The sequence below is a fragment of the Cardiocondyla obscurior genome, linkage group LG04, assembly GCF_019399895.1.
Source record: "Cardiocondyla obscurior isolate alpha-2009 linkage group LG04, Cobs3.1, whole genome shotgun sequence".
NCBI lineage: Eukaryota > Metazoa > Arthropoda > Insecta > Hymenoptera > Formicidae > Cardiocondyla > Cardiocondyla obscurior.
This window is the reverse complement of record NC_091867.1, coordinates 8,816,797-8,834,664: the sequence shown is the minus strand read 5'-3', so window position 1 is coordinate 8,834,664 and position 17,868 is coordinate 8,816,797. Positions and strand designations below refer to the sequence as shown.

General features: G+C 44.2%; 1 protein-coding gene across 17 annotated transcripts in view; it reads left to right on the top strand.

The window, feature by feature from the left end:
* Heph (polypyrimidine tract-binding protein 1 heph) overlaps positions 1-17,868 on the top strand; it is a 349,521-nt gene that overhangs the window by 91,774 nt on the left and 239,879 nt on the right. For 2 of the 17 annotated variants that reach the window (XM_070655603.1, XM_070655617.1), the window contains one exon: positions 17,410-17,462. The exons of 14 other annotated variants lie outside the window; for them this stretch is intronic. The gene's annotated coding sequence lies outside the window, so the exon portion shown is untranslated. Of the gene's footprint in view, positions 1-13,499; positions 13,613-17,409; positions 17,463-17,868 lie in introns of all 17 variants that reach the window. One more of the 17 variants, XM_070655602.1, reaches the window with a different exon arrangement.

Below are 17,868 nucleotides of genomic sequence, written 5' to 3'. Positions count from 1 at the left end.
TGAAATACGTTTTGTTTGCAAATATATAAACCGATGAGCTAAAGCAACAATTTATAGCGATCTGGCGAAAAAAAAAAAAAAAGTAAAATAACAGATTTATAAATCGCGAAAGAAAATCAAAATCAAAGAAAATAGGAAGAGAGAGAGAGATTTTTTTTCTCTAGCGTTTCAGAATTCCGGCGTTTTTTAAAATAGTCCGGCAAACGATGTTTAACTTGTACGACGCTGTGATGTCCTGTCAAATAGCTCGGCGCAATTATACTCGTCCTAATGACGCAATCAGTATTACGTGAACACTGGCGGGCGAAACACAACGAGTGCAGGAGAACCATTGAGGTCAAGAACCGTTTATAATGTTTGCGAGCACACGGCTATTCTCATAGCAAATATAATATAACTAGATAACGGTATGCCGAAAATTGGCACCGATTTGACATTATCTTTTCTAGACTTTAACTTTAATTGTACTTGAATTGCGACATATGTTTGAGAAGTTTCATTCGATGGCTGTTTTAAAAAGTACAGACAGGCACGATTTTCAATTTAGTCAACGGGAACGAGTTTAAATAGCGTCGATCTACGATAAAAATTTACGATACACTTTAGATCTTTAGAACATCGAGTGACATTACTTTCGAATTTGTCTATGCGCTACAGACGAAAGTTTACGGGGTCGTGCACAAAAAAAAAAAAAAAAAAGAAAGAAGAGGGGGCAAGTTCGAGTAGAAGCTGATGAATTTGTTAGAGTTCTCGGAGTTCTTTCGGGGTAACTTTCGCAGTAGAACTTTCACCCTCGCCACCGGCGTGCCTTCGCTTCGGGTTGAAACACGCGGTCTAGATGTTTGTGATTTCCATCGATCACCTTCGTCAACTCGTTCGCGTGTCTCGGTGTACAAAACGTAAAAAGGACTGCGGACAGACTCGCCTTCTTGTTCTCCGAATGGAAAAAGTGAAAGTATACCTCGATGGGTCAAGTGTGCGTAAGATTCTTGCGTAATGGCGCGATCCATCTTATTCTTTCGAAGGTCTCGATATCTCCCTTTTTCTTTTGCAATTATCTTATTCATCACGTGGATTTAATCGCGCTGACGTCTATTCCGAGTCGCATAATTCGCTGTCCGTAAGAGAATATTGGTAACGTTCAGCTTCTCGTCGGCTATAATCGTTTAACAGTCGCATGTGTACCTCGCGTAAGTACCATGTGACACTAAATTGATATTTTTTGCATTAATAGTTCGGCATCGCGAAACTTCTTCACGCATTGGTTTTCTCCATTTAGTGCCCTGCGATACTTTCCAAGTATCGATCGCGTTTCCCCGTCGCGGCCACGTGTTTGCGCGCGTTCGGAGTGCGGGCCACGTTTTCGTAACTTCTCTTCGTAACTTCTCCTTGGATAATTTCCCGAAATGCTCAAGGCCGCGGAATCGAAGCCTCCGAGGAAACGGAGGCCACTACGTATTCGTGAAACGTGTAATGACTCGAAACCAGTTTCTCGAAGTAGGCTCTCCTTCATTCCTTTTTTTTCTATTTCTTTATTTCTTTTTTTTTCTCTCTCTCTCTTTCCCTCCCTTCTCTGCTTCATTCTTTTGTATTTACGCGGCTTCAGTAATATTCCAACCTTCCCGCGTCTTTGCGGTGCATAATAATCCATTGTTGCAGCTGCGGTGCATCTCCAACCGCGACTGCGGGATTTTTTTTCAGTTTTAAGGAGTATAAGTAACACGAACGAAGGACTACAGGTGCCTCTCGTGTTTTTCGTGACTCGATCGCCCGAGAGTCGACATTCTTCAAACCGGTTAATTCTCCCCTCGCTTTTCTCTCTTTCTGTCTACTGTCCTCGCCCCTTATTCCTGAATCAAACGCCGCGATCCGAAGTTTTCATTTTATCTGTCGTGATTGAAGACTCCCGTCTTACAAATATATCTGTTAAATCTATTTGATTTTACGCGCAGCTAATTAATTTTTTTAGGACATAAATCGTGTATTTGTTTTATTCATTTATTAATTTTTTTATTTTAACGCCAGGAAATAAATTTCGCTGATATCAAGATTATCATTTAGAGGAACGGTTGAAAAGTATGCGCGATAAAATATAATATCTTGTTCGTTTTCGCGTGCAAAACGCACGCTCCATCGACTGATTAGAAACATTGCCTTTCTCAATTAGTTGCGTAGCCGGATTAACAAAAGGTGCGCGAGTCAAACAGCCTTTTGGCTCCGGGCGCGAGTCGTAATCACCGTAAAACACGACCCACTTTGAAAACGCCGAGGGGGAAAATGATAATTATAAGCGAGCCATTGGTTGCTCGATAAGCCTTTTCCCGACGAGGTTTGGCTAATGCGGCATATTATTCACTTTTGCACGCGCACATCGCCTCGGTAACGCGCAAATATTAACGGTCCGTTATTATCCGAGCGAAGTGTGGCGAAAACAACGAGCCGTATTGCATATAAATATGCATACGGGCTATTTGCGCGTGTATTTGCCCGTTATATGCTTGGGACGAGCGTGCCTGCAGCTGCAAGCCGTCGTCGACGTTTTGCGCGAGATTAAAGCGTGTAGATACGGTATACAGTCGTCGACCATCGCCAATTATTCAGACAGACAAGGTGTACGGGAGAATGCCCGAATATTTAACGTCGAGATGCTAATATATAGGTACCATCGCTTCTTGTCAAAATTAATAGAAAAGAAAAATAAAATTATATAAAATAAAAATACGGCACGAACGACGGCGTGTAGCTTTAGAGGGCAAATGTGCGGCATATTGTGCTTTCAGACATTATGAAACGGACAGCAATGAATATGCATTCCGAATAATTATTTTCACGATCAAGCTCGTAATCACGCGTATTTATTAATGACAATGGGCAATTTAACCACAGACGTTTTTTCGGAGTAACCTTGGGGCCTCACAATTGAGAACCGTCGGTGGAAAAAAAGAAAAAAAAATAAAAAATAATGTATGCACAGTGCGTCAGCGTCTGGAGTCGTGTCTGCGTGTTCGAGCGAAAGAGTACGCTCGAAAATACTTTCTTTGATCGATCAAAATTCGCCGGCCGTGCGACGGAAGTTCTCTTCGCTGCTACCGGATGCGACCCAAAAAGCAAACGAGCGAAGAGTATGCGTCATACGATTCTCGCAGCGGCGTTCGTTTCTAATTTAACGTTCCCGTGAGTTTTCCGCGCGAAGAAAAAAAAAAAGTTAAATAAAAAGTCCGAAGGTTACGGAAACTGTTTTTCAAAGCGTCCTCGCCGACGTCGAGGATCGCCTATACATATATTTATGCCATATTTAATTTCTTACGTACGGCATGGCGCAAAATTGCAAACGTAATCGCGGATTGTGCAATTGAAATCGTTTATTGATTACGCCTCATTAAAATTAATTCTTTATTGAGAAATTAAATAAGCGAGGCAAACAATTTTTCGTTTTTTTTTCTTTTATTTTTTTTTTTCCTTTGCCCGTTCTTTTGTTGGAGACTCGTGTCGCGCGACCTTCGGCTTAGCCTTAACCTTGCGTTTTTGCTGGCTCTTCCTCGATAAAATGTCTCGAACTTTTTCCGCATGCGGGCTTACCGAGTTTTGCGCGACTCGCGCGAACAACGAGTGTCACCTGTGGAATCTTTATCGCCACGCGACATTAGAAAGTTCGCGGTAAATTCCGCATTCTGCAAGTTGTTCGACGAAACGAGGTGACGTATGTTCGCGCGCGGAAATTTACATGCCCGAAACGTCGCCGGTAGTGAGGTGGAAAAAAAAACCCTGCTGGTACCTCGTACGTTCCACGTGGTTCACCTGAGCAACCTTGTCCGATATTCTTTGACGTCACGCGTAAGATCGCCGGTCCCCAAACAATGGAAAGTTCGACGGAGCTCGCGCTTGAAACTTCACGGCGAGTCGTATTTCAAGAAAGAAGCCTTAACGGCGGAATAAATTGAATTAACAGTATTGTGTATTTTATTACCCAATTATATTTCTTCCACTTTTGAAGATCGGCGTTAATGATAATGAATTAAAACGAGAGCCGCCTCAAACCTATTGCCGCACAATTTCTCGTGCTTACGTAATAACAGACGGAAGTTATATTTTTCGATAATAAATTTGCATTCAATTTTATTGTGTTTTATTCGAACCGTTCAAACGTCAATACGCCGTTCACTCCCGGCCGTATCGATTTAATTTAAATCACGTGCCATCAATTTAATTTGTAGGGGTAGACATTTGTTTTCAATACCCTCCGTTTATCTTTTAAATACCCGTCACGTGGCGCACGGTCGCGCGTAAAATAAAGTTATAATGGTATCAAACAACGTATTTGCCTGCGTGAAAAATATATCCGTCGTAATTTTCCTGTTAATAATGCCTATCGGATCGCGCTGGAGGCGAGGAGTTTTGCGCAGACCGTTGAAATGCGATCTAATCAGCCCTGCCCGGGAAAAAGAACCGAAATCGATATCTTGGTCGATGAGTCAGTCACCGAGGCGCCTTCCATAAAATTCACTAACACATTTCGCGCTAATCTCACGCGTGTATAATCGATTGAGGGAGGGGGGGAGAGTGAGAAAGGCGTGCGGGTGAGAAAAGGAAAAGAAGAAACGCTTCTCTGATTGCGACCCTGTTGATTTTTTGCGCTAGGCAGTTCAACAGGTTTCATTATGTCCTAACGACGGATGTGTGAAAAATACGTATTTAACGCTTTTTAATCACGCTTTGTAACGCCAGTTTTTTTTTTTTTTTTTTTTTTTTTAATTTAATTTAATTACGTCATGACGGTGAAACAGCTGTTACTCGCAGTGGAATGAATATCGTTAATCGCACGATTTAGAAACGTTTGAACGCGACGGCCAGAAGGCCGCTGTTTTAAATTAATATGTTTATATGCGAACGTACACGTGGTCTGTCCCTCGGAAAACATTTCGTTCACCGCGATAGTTTGCGGTGTGTTTTTTATTCGGATCAAGAGGCGAGGCCGCCTGGTGTCCTCCTCCCTACTTCCGTCGCTCTCTCTTCAAATGTTAATCGACTTCCGAAAAAACACACGGGCGGGCACCCATCTCTTTGTTCCTCGGGCGCGTAAAAGCGCGCCGAGTTATTCGATCGCCCGTAAATATATACATATATACATATCGGTTCATCGATACCGTATTTGCTTAACCAAATTGGTGGTTCCCGCACCCGAAACCGAGCGAATTTCAAAGCGATCAAGTGCGCGATTTACAGGCGGGACTCGTGGTCAGCTCGACGAAGGATTATTCGTAGGAAAAATAATTTATTGCCGGCGACGGGTAATTTACTTGTTAAAACGTTGATTATTTCGTTGAAATTCCTGGCAAGTGCGCTTTTATTTTTCCGGGCAGATCGGTCAGGCGTGAAATTCACCCGGGCCAAATTCACTTTTATTCCCCGGGCCGGGGGCACAGTGTAATTATATTCGGTCTGCGCTTTGCATAAATTTATCGATTTCGTCGATGCACCGCAGCTCGCTGATGAATATTATTAAACCGGCTAAATTTACGAATGCGATTGCTACGGTTGCGCTATCGATTGATTCGCGCTTCGTGTATACGGGAATGGGTTATTTATCTGGTCCAGCTGAACGGTTTGTTGAATCTAATTAATCGTATTAACGGGACCGGGCATGAAACAGCGGTCTTCATGCAACATTAAGTGACTCTTATTAATGAAGGATGCATTAATTCTGACGCTGCCGCGGCCGGACGTAAAATTGAAATATGTAATTTCGAACGCGATAGATAAATAATAATTGTTGCTACGTTAAAGCGATTGTCAGTAGCCACGCGATAAATATTCTTGCGTGCGTCCGTACGCTGTCGCGCTGGCGAAATGGAGCCACGGGCTCGATTCGGTGGGACGTCATCATTCTAGGACTCGTGAATGTAAAATTGGCGAGGGACGCAATCGGCTGATCGACTCTTCGGCTAAAAGGAAAATCGTGTAACCGAGGGAATAGCGAGAATTACATAAATGCTCGGAACCGCAAAGTTTACACGATGATCGAATTACATGGCGTCGGTTTGCTGGCCGTGGGCCAATCGGCTTCACGTTGGTATTTTGAATTCTTTTTGCCAGTTACGCGCAGCATCGTTTTTTTTCTTTTTTTTTCTTCTTTTTTTTTCTTTCCTTTAGCGTTTTGCCGAAACGACCGGATTTTTGGTGGGCTGTATTTTTGGACGGGTTTCACTCGGCGCGCGAAAAAGAAACATTTGAGATATAACGTTTCTGGCAAAAGTTATGTTGCTCCCGTCGCTGACGAGAAGTCACGAGTAACAGCGGTCAATTTTTCGGCGAATTTTCAGCCATAAGTCTACAGGCCGCGCGAGAAACAAAAAGAAATTCCGATTATCCTTCGGTTTTTTTATTAATTTTTTTTTTTAATTTTTTTTCGATAAAGGTGTTTTATCCTCATTAGCGGTCGCCACGTCAGTTGGCCAACAGTTTCGTGCAATGACGCAGATAAGAACGAAAATTGCTGTATCCACGCAAAGTGGCCCGATGGAATTACCCAGAAAACGGCCATCTCCAGCTCGCAGATTGTAGCTGCCAGTGCAATTTTTTAATCGAGTTAGCAACTTCCGCTTTTAGCTGCGAGCAAATGACGTAACTCCGCGCGCAACCAAACTTGAACCCTTCCCGGGGATAAATCTAATTTTTCGAAATCAACCGCGATATGAAATAGCCAACTATATAGAATTTTCATGCAAATCGAATAACCCTCGGCGTGGCGCGTTTATCAAAGCCATTTCGCGCGATAAATAAATGATCGAGGAGGACGTAAGGAAAATAAAAATGAGACGCGAGAGGCGTTCGAAATTTCCGGCAACGACGTGGGGGCCGGCGGAACACGTTTTGCGACGAGGAAAATTTTCGCATCAGCGTGTCGAAAATTGCATTCGGGCCGAGAGCACGGTTCTGTCCCTGCATAAAATAGGAAATCATCGCGTTTCGGACACGTGTACATTGTCGGCGGTGGCCGTTGCACGCGCCGCAAAAGCTGCACGAGACCCGGTTCGCGGACTGTTCGTGGGGACCACGGACACGTCGGCGGCCGTTGCTCAGTCAGTCTTTCTGAATTATTGAAACTGGGTCGGACGCAGCTCGATCCAACGTAGATACCGCTACCCAATGCCTCTGACCTTCGAAACGACTACTCTCCGTCGATATGAGCATATCCTAGAATAGTCGGCCCATCGATCTTGCGACTTCGGCCGAAGTCATTCGGCGTAATAAGCATACGACATTCGACATTCGAACGCGGCATAATCAGGAGGAAATAACGACGGCCGACAAGAGAGCTCCGATTTCGTGTGTGCACCGCATGATCGATCTCGCGTCTTCGTCGGCGAAATAGTTCGAAACTTGCCCTCGCGGCTTTCGCGAAATCGTAAACGCCGTGGAATTCGATACGGGGATTTTGTCGCGTCCGGTGGCCGGTTACCGAGAATAGATTTTTACCGCGATAGAACGCTGTGGCGTCGCCGATCCGCGCGCGTAGCACGGCGTTGCGCGCAGCGAATTATTTACTTCTTGCCAGGAATAGGTCGACCGGAAATTTATTTATCCACTGTCCCTGCTCGCGCAGGGCGTTCGACCGAAATATAGTCCCGCCCGACGCGTCTTCACGGATCTCGTCTCTCTCGTTTCCCTATGCTCCAGCGCATCGACAGGTTCTCGGAGACTAGACGACTTCGAGCCTGCTTTTTGCCGCGTTTATATCCCCTGTACGACGCAGTGTTTCTCAATGAAGTACCACTCCTAGTACGATTTTCGCGCGTGCAATCGCAGTGATCAATCATAGTTTCTCGTCGCATAACCGAGATAGAGAATTTTAATATAAATTTTTTAATATGTTATTTTTGTAAAATTTTGAAGTTGAATTTAGTTAAGCGTCTTCAGAGACTATTTCTCGCGCGGAATCCGCGAAATATTTTCTTCGGCTTAGTGGTCGAGCTTGACAGCTTTGAACCGAGCGGAACGTTGACGAGGCACTCGCGAAAAGTGCAAGGTAGGCGGAAGGTGCGACTTGAGAACGCTCGCTGCGATAGACGACGAATGAGCGCGGCAACGTTGGCCGACAATTGCCAATTACTCAGTCCGACCTGTTAGGTCAATTGGATTCGCGTTTCCCGCCGATTCAGGAGTCCGGTCATGTCCCGCCGCAAAATTACTCGCTGGGCCCACACGCGTCGTCGGCGCTCGTCCGAAATCGCCGTATTTTTGCGGCGCGTTTCCCTTCTCGCGGAATCGGTTCTGATATTTTATATCGCGCTAAAGTAACGCGAGGGCAACGTCGATCCTCGTTGACGCGAAATGCGCGAGGAGGAGGCAATGATTTCGCCGCGGCCGAAAGAAAGCCTATCTCGCCACCGGGAGGTGCGTCAGCTGTTACCGTTCATCTGCCCGCGACTCGATTTTTGCCCGAGGCTGTACACGCACACGTGTATCCCGGAGATGCACGCATGTTCGTCTCGACGACATATGGCAGTGCTCCAACAAGTGGCGGTAAAAACGAGCCGTATGTGTGCGCGCTCGCCCGCTCGCCGTCGCCGGATATCGGTTGTACATGCAACGTGACGTTTATTGTTCAGGGGTGGCCTGTAAAAGGGTGTCCGTGCGCTCTGCTCCATTGATTTCCTATTCGAAAAGTTCATTCTCGCCGCGACGGCGTGCGAACTTTTACGCCGCAATCGCGGAATTCTTATCGAAGATTTTAGGACGACGCGAGAAACAATCGAGCGCCTATCGATCCTGGGAAAATCTAGGCCGATGCGTTCTATCTTTTATGAACTTGCGACGAAAAGAAATGGGGAGAGAGGGAGAGAAAGAGAGAGATAGAGCGAGGAGGTTTACGTCGCTTTATTCTCAGCCTTTTCGCGTTCCGATATCTATCTTCGTTTCGATCGGCTCGCAGGCTTCCGTAATCCCCCCCGCAAAAATACGCGACGCGTTGTCGACGTAATTAAAGTGGACTGCTTCTGTTAATTTGTTTCCTCGATGCGTGCGCGGGTTGAGAATAGGTAATTAATTCCGCGGAAAGGGGGGAGGCTTTCGCCGTTTTATTCTTTATGAACTCGCTCGTGCTTCGCCTCCGTACTTTCCGAGAGCGTTGCATTTGTTTTCGGCAGGAAGAGCCCGAAGATTTATGACAATTTTATGAAGGGCGACGTGACAGAATTAAAACGGGGGAAGGCCGCTGCGAGCGTTCCCTTTTCGATCCAACCGCGGATTAAAACTGAACAATTAATCTTGTGTAAATTGAGATCCGCATTTTTATAAAATATACGACGTGTGCATTCTATTTAACTGATCGCTGACACGCGTGCGAATTTCGTTTGCTCATAATACACCGAGAACGAAATATAATCGCTTTTTGGACTCGGTCACAATTTTGTGATATTTCTGTCGACAAACGCGATTGAATCAAATCGTTGTTAATTAATAATATAATTATTGCGATGCTTATTAGCGGAAATATCTCGGTTGTGATTGGCTTCACAGAAGCGACTGTGCGTTTCAACGTAAAGTCTGTGCGAGAAGATCGTAGACGGTTCGCGAGAGCGTCGGCATTTCCTCTTTAACCATAATGTACAATACTCGCGGTGCACTTCGTTTGCAAATTGCACTTCGCCGATCGATTCCGCTTCAATCGTCGACCGAAATAAACGAAGTGAAGGAGCCTCGCGCTTGCGTGCGCGCTTTCGGCGATCCGTTTCCTGTACGTGTGACCCACGTGTGCATGTAAAATCGCGCCGGGAGACGCCGCGATCGTAGGACGATGACGTGAAATCGCCAAGGCCAAGGCCAGCCAGTGCTGTATCAAGAGGCCTACCGCTTCTCTTTTCGCCATTGTTCCGAGGAGAGCCGCGAATATCCGTCGACTATCGCGGCGAAGCGATCTGGGCGCAAGGGCGCGTGAAAAGGGGAGACCGGGGGAATAAAAAAAACAGAAACGGCAGAGAAGAATGAACGAGAGAGGGAAAGAGAGCAGGAGATTCACGGGAAGAGGCAGCCGACCAGCGAAAGCGTGGCCTGCTCCGCTGGCTCGGTAGCGCGTGATGAGTGTAAGAAAGAAAAGAGGAAAATAACTCGCGCACGGGAAAAACGAGACGCGGCGGCGTGGAGACGCGGTACGCTGGCGGGAAATTTAGCATAAAATTACACGGGAATGGCGGGTGGTTAACGAGAAGTGTCGGATGGACGCGGACCGACGGACGGACACGCCGATTGTAATTCAAATCGCGGCCGCGTACAAGCGTCGGCAAAAGTTCGTCCGTGAAACGCGACGCTAAGCGTGTCTTTATTCTCGGTGCCAACTTTGAGAGAAGAGCTTTTTCCTTCGCGCCTTATTTTTAATTTAAAAGCCAAGTGTGAGACGATGCGCCGAGGAATCTTACGATCACGAGGAGCCTCGAGAACTCTTCTTCGAGCGCCCGAGTCGTTTCTCGGGTCTTTACAAGTTTTCGGGAGCATTCTTGACCTTCCGAGAAGTGCCCGAGTTTCTTATCGATGCCTCGGAGGAGGTTGAGGGCTTCGCGACTGATTTTTGGACGGAAACGATCTGCGAGAAGCTTATTTCTGGTCGGTACGCGGGTGCATTCGTGGCATTCGGCTTTCCCGGTACGCTTCCTTACCGTCGGCGGATGGGTTCGGAATTTCTACCTTATCTTCCAGCGGCCAGAAACGAGAGTCAGTCCAGTCAGCTGTCGAAAGAAAAGTCAGCTGACTGACAGACGTGTCGCGTCAGCGTTCGCCAATTGGCGCGATCTCGGGGAATCGCAGCGCGGCCCGGTGTCGCTCGACGAAATCGCACCCCATGGTCATCGCAGCGCAACGAACCCGGGACAATGTCCTTTTCTCCTTGTGAGATTTCTCCATCCTTCGCTCCCACCTTTCCCCGCGCATATTGTTTATTCGCGTGCGATTGAACGCGACCGAACGATCAAAAAGCGGCCTTTAGTCCCGCGGCGTCGATAAAGAATAGAATCTCCACTTTGGACGGACGCGTTTCCGTTAATTGAAGACCCCGTTAATTGCCGCCGCGCGAAAGTTTCCTAACGTGCGAACATCCGAATCCTAATGTTCCCGTGCGCCGTCGGGACACGCGTTAAAATAATAACACATTAATAACTCCGGCGAACCTTGCCCCCGTTCGCTTTTTCTCGGAGAAAGTCTATCGTTTCCGTTACCAGTTGTCAAATCTATTCATTATCCTTTTACCCACTTGGCTGGTAAATTCGGCGTTTTGCGCCGTGCCAATGACGTGCTTCGAGAAAAGGGAAGGTAGTCGTCATGAATAAATTGAAAGTTCATCAGGGGGCGCGGACCGGAGGAAGGCCTGGACCGTGTTGCCTCGTTAGCATGCAAATTCTGCGAGGGCGGTGTCGAATGCTTTTTTTTCCCTTCCCTTCGTCGGTAAATTTATCCCTTCCCCGCATCCGTTTTTTTCTTGCTCGACACGAATCTTTCCGTCTACTCGTCTCGATCGGTTCGCGATGTCAGCGGTTATTCGAGTAATTGCAACCGCCATTCGGTTATCACGCCAGGGGATTACGTTACTTGATAACGCACGTTCCCGCCTCGCAGTAGCGACTCTGTTCGCGATATATCAACTAGGTATTAAAGCGTGCCGTTCTGCGTTGATTATATTTGCGGACTTTTCTAATTTGCCGCTGTGATAATAAGTTATCATCGTCATAAATAGCAGTATCGAGTTATTTTATCTCGGAAAAAATTAACTCTAAAGAATATCGTGTCTGGTTTTAGAACATTCTCTATTTTCTATCTTAACAAAGCCGAAGTTGGATCGAATTCTCTATTGCAGTTTTTACGTAATATTGATTGGGTTCTTTCGCGTGGCTCGCTTGATGCCGCGAGAATAAAAGTCAGCTTAATTTTGATTAATTTCCCTCCCGTAAAGTAGCTTTGCTTAAAAACGCTTTAGCTTAGGCGTTTAAGTTAGATTTTTATTACGAGAATTTATTTATTACGAGTCGGTAGATGAGTTAAAAAACGATGTTTTATACGGATCGGATTTATATGAAATGTAAGTCTTGATAAATATCGATTACATCGCAGGTTGTCGAGAAAGACGAAACGTTTTTTTCGTTCGCAAGTTATACTACTTTTCGAATTACAATATTGTAAGCAACGAATTTACGAGTTTTGATACATTTTTAATTACATTGCTATTAATTATTATAACTCAATATTAAATAATAAAAACTTAATATTAAAATATAGACTATTAAATTTTATTATAAATTCGTTGCCTCTTTAAAAAAAAAATTTGTGACTCACCGCTGATGCAATACTGGCGGAGTTCAGCTACAAAGATTCCATAGTAGGCTGATATTCTGTAACGCAAATAAAAACAAAAATGAAAAACATGTATATAAAAATAATTATTGATTTTAAATATAATTTTAATATGCGACTTTTATTCAATCTTCAAAAAAATAACATTTGATATAACTTTCTATTTTTCAAAATATTTTTATAAGAAAAACTTAAAAAATTCTTTTTTACATTTCTATAATTTTTGAAATAACAAAATAAGAAGAAAAAAAAAACCCAGAAAAATTTGTTACTTTTAAATAAGAAAATATATTTACCCCAGCGTTGCTCCGCCGATGCTCGATGTCCATCCGGGACCTGGTCCTCCTCTCAGCACTCAGATCTCATCTTCGTCGGTCACTCACACACTCGCGACACTCCCGAATACGCGCGCGGATTGTAAATTAAAATTATTCGCGCGATACTGACGACATTCCCGTTAAAAAAATTCATATAATAATTATCGGACGCCCGACTACTTTTGCGGTATTCGCGACGAACCCCGACCGTGGTTCGTGTATTCGATTATCGACGACGGCACTTAAAATTCTCCTTCGGATTTTTATCTAAGTAAAACATTGAATTTTACTTAGATAACATCCTAGAAGAAACACTCAGCTGAAAGAAAACTGTATTAAATTGTACATTATACTACCACTACTGCTACTAAGCAAACTGTTTTACGCGATTTCCGCGGAATACGCGATTTATGAGGAATACCCGATTTTACGCGATTTTCCCGCAATACGCGCTTCACGCACTTTTTTTTTATGAATAATTTTACGCGTAGTCAGCGGTTCCTCACATCGCTGACATTTAAAAAAAAGTTTTTGACTTACCAAACGATGCGCAGCAGCGGAGATACTGCTTCGATGTTCCTGTAACAAATAAAAAAGAACATTTAATTGTAGAGATGCTAAAGATATATTTTACTGTTAAAAAAAAAAAAATTTGCACGCGTCTCTAATTACTTTATTAAATAAAATAAAATAAGTAATAAAAAAAAATGTATATCTTCGAAATGGCAAAGTTTTTAATTTCGTATAAATGATACTTACCTTGGGTTGCTCCGCCGATGCAGGATGCCTCTCCTAGGCCTCCACCTCCTCTCAGGATGTCTCTCTTAAGCTTCTTTCTCCTTTCAGGATGATGCCCTGGGATGTCGGGTCCGAGCATCCTTCCACATGCTAATTCTATCTGAAACATAAAAAGAACTTTGATCAATAACTATCCTGGGACATTGGGCTCACTAACCGTGGTGAGAACTTGAAGAAAAAAATTACTTTTGAATATAAAATTAAATAATTAATGTACTATAATTGGTCGTATTTGAGATATTACGAATTAAATTACCACGTTGCAAGTAACAAGTAACATTTAGTGCGCGATTGTAAGTAAATACTATCCGGGTAAAAATCACTGATCGCAGAAGTTAATTCGCGTCCGCGACATCGTCGTTTATCGAATATACTAATTACCATGCCGTGCGCAAGAGGCTCCGCTGTGTGCGTATCTACGTGTGATTTGCTCGGGTTACGGCGAAGGAATGCTGTGGTGGTAGTAGTGGGGGAATACCGCGCGAGCCTAGGTCGTCCGCGTAGCCGAAGGCCTTGGAGCCTTTGTTTGTGTAAATACATTCCTTTACTGATATCTCTACGAAATTTAACGCGAGAAAAAAATTTATACACTGAATATTATTTTGAACATTACACCGAATAATCACTTAAACGTACTAGGAATCTGAATTGCTGGATACGTCGCGGTGTTCGTCGATTAATTAAATTATTAATTTGTAGTTTTTAAAATTAATTTAAAGATATAAATATTAATGTTTGAAGATGTATATAAATTACATATTTCAATAAACGAGGATTGTTTAAAGAATTATGTAAGACATGTACATAAATCTGTAGTTTTTTTTTTTCTGAAAATTATTAAATTATTATTAAATATAAAACATTTTTTTTTAAGTTAGCAGAAGTGAGAATAAATGACGCGGGCAAAACCCGCGCGTGTTTTATACTTAATATTTAATTTTTTTTTTTTTAACATGAAGAAGAAGGGAATAAAAATATTAAATTAATGTACGAGAAGTAGACGTATTATACATATAATACCCTACATAAAGTATCACAGGTGATATACTGAAGCTATCGCTTCGAGATCTGTTTATTAAAACTGAGAACATCCTGGCAGTGTAAAACGTGGCTCAATTGGTTACAATAATCGGCGAGAATCTCGTTAAAAAGGAAAAATGTCGCTTCGGGATGGAGACATCCTGGTTTCCTACTTATATTCACCGACGCTGCTTCTTCCTTTATTGCGCCGCGAGGGAAAGCATAGAAATTTGAATTATTGCTCATTAAGGTCTCATGCCGCGAGAATAAAGGCTGACTTTCGCGACACGGGACGGGGGTGGATAGGCGCGATTATAAATTCGTGAGATAATGGCGGCGCGCGGTACTTTTAATTAAAAAGCGCGGCTCCTTGGTGCCACCGCGAATTGCGCTAATACAGGGGGAGAGAAAAGGAAACTTACGGCCGTAACCACCATGTAAAATTTGCCGCCCCTTCACCCGTCTCTTCGCTTGATTTCTACGTTTTGATTATTGTTCATATTGCGCCCGCGACAAACGTGACTTCTCGAGGCGGAAGTCAGCTTCTTCGCGAATAACCGAACGCGGGTGAATTACTTGAGCGGGTACTGTTTTGCCTCTTCTTCTACGAATGCAAACTCACTTGAAAATTTATCTCCAAATTTCTTCCGTCCGCGAGATAATTTGCCCGTGGAGTTAATCGACGGCAGGCGACAGTTAACACGGCTTGCCAAGGAAATGCGCTAAATCTAGGCGTACCGTCGCGTGCGAGGCTGAGCAGACGAACTCCTGGGGCCCCGTCCCCTCCCCCCGCGTTTGTCTCTCCGCGCGAGGTGCTCTCGTGCAAACTTCGACTACGAAAGTTGGAGCTTTGGCCGCGACAAGTTGGATCGACAAAGTTAATCCTGGAACGTCCTCGCGCAGTCTTCCTATGGAAGTGAGGCATTTTGAATCCGTCCTCACCACTGTCGTCGTTCTCGTCCTCCTCGTCGTCGTGCTTCGTTTTGAAACGCTGGAATTGTCCCGGAATTGCGCAGGGACGAGGGAAAGTGTCGGGAGTTTATCGCTTCATAATACGAGCGCCGTAAAAGCAATTCTTTTTTTTCTTTTTTTTTTTTTTTTGCTCTCCTTTTCTCCGTTTATTTATTTCTATACTTTTCACCCGGCGGGAGAAGGCGCTGTGCAAAGTCTTCGCAATTATCTTGACGAGTACATGACATTTCCGTTCCTGATTTATTATTAGTTGTTCTAACGAAGATTCAACGCGGAATAATGTATAACGACTAAAAGCGTGGGAGGTTTTCCTGTCATTTCGAGGGACGTCAAACGGTTGACTCGAAAGCTGAAAATAAATGGCCAGGTGCCACACGCGCTTTTCAGTCGTTTTAAGGGAACGTTTTTAATATCGCGCGGTGTTATTTTTTTTTTAATTGACGCTCCGAGGCCGGTAAAAATAGATATAAATATTAAAAAAAAAAAAAAAATTTCCAGTAAATCGAAATACGTTAAATAACAATGCAATGTCATTTTATTTATAATTAATCGCGTTGGAGTGTACACGTGGGCGACACGTGCGCGAGAGAGCGCGCACGAGTTTACGCTGGTTATTTTAATTTCGCGAAGCGGGACCGCTTCGTGACGCGAACGTTCGCGAATTAATTTGTTCGGTGACGGTGCGAAACCGCTGTCGTTGTCGCATCGTGTTCCGCCGCACTTCCCCTCGCGCGATGCGCGTCGCGGGAGAGCGTCCACGTGCGATGCGTACGGCCGCGACACGTACGCGACAGCCGTCGTGGAAACGAGCGGGCGTGCGTGGCGCGCCACGATGAAACGTGCGCCCGAGAGACGTCGCCGCGCCACGGACGCAGCCTCCGGGCACCTGTTACACGACCGTGACAAATCTTGTAACGGCTCGCTGCACGCGGCCCGCGATAAAGCCCTTAGCCGCGATGACTGCGCGGATTGCCAATGAATTATTGGCCTGTCATCGCACGCCGATACTGCCAAGGTTGAGGAATCGCTTTATGCAACCGGGCTTTTTATTTTTTTTTTCCCGGAACGTTCTCCCGGTTGGATCACTCTCATTATCATTGATTCCCCGTCACACGTTTACGTTCAAAATCAAAGCGAAGCGAGCGTGTTGAAATGCCTTTAAACTTTCACGATCCGATTTCTCGTAACGCGACGGGCGCGAAAGGTGTCGAGGCGTGAGTATTTTTAGAGACGATCGAAGGTGGACTTATCGGCGGTTGTATTTTCGTGGAATTTTAATTCGGACCTGGATTGTTTAATTCGAACGCAGTTTCCCCATTTTGCGAATCTGTTGCGCTGTGAATTTTTAAATATCCGCGTGCTAAGTCTTGCCGCGTAGCAGTAGCCGCGGCGTCACGCTCGCTTTATGCGACAGTTACGAAAGTTTCGCATTTAGCGTAGATCCGGTTACATCCAACGCCCCTTTTGGACTCTGGCAAACTTCCGCCAATTTCTCGCTGCAAACTCGAGGAATTTTTCGTCGCTCCTGGAGCGTGTAAATCTTGTAAGGCGAGCAATCGCCGTGAAACTCGGGAGAAATTTTCCGACGGAATTACAACGACTCCTCGTTAGTAGGATTTGTCGATACAACGCGATGAAAATTTTGCATTTTTTTTTTCTTTTTTTTTCTCTTGTTTCGCCATTCGAAATCGGAAGTATCGTTAACACTGCGTACTTTAAACTTTGTTTGTTTAATTCGAGCGGCCGATTAATGTTATAACGAAAATTCTAATTAACAAATTACCGCAAATGTTATCATAGATAATTAATTGTAATTATATATATCAATAGTTTATTTTGTTTATTAGTATATGGTGACAAATATTTCGAATAATATTAATAATATGTTCAACATATTGCTTTTATTTTTGATTCTATCTCTTTGTAATTTCAATCGATTTTAACTATGTTCTTTTGTTTATTTCAGGTGAGTTTGCTTTCTGTTTCTTGAGAAACAAGATACTACAGTGCTTTAAGTTGGTGAGTTAAAATGAAAAGTTTTGTAAAGACATATTATCTCTCTCTCCCTCTTTCGCTGGACTTGGAGATTTGCCGCCGAGAGAATCTCGGCTAGATGAGTTTAGCATCGAGACCCTTTCCGTCAGCATTGAACTTCCTCTGCTCTCATCGAGAGTGAGTTTACGAAATGAGAATACCCATATTAAATGTCAAACGCTTGACCGTTCGTGGTAAGAGCCAAATAAAACCGAACGTGTCGCGTTATTTCCAAAGTTTCCAACCTAAACATAAACGGGCCCGATCTATACCTTGTAATTAAGTCGGTGGCCAGGGGGCTTTAACCTGCAAACGTTTTAATTAGCTGGCACAGTTTTGTCGCGAACGTCGCCGGTATTTCGGTTACAAGCGCGCTTTTGTAGAAAACTTC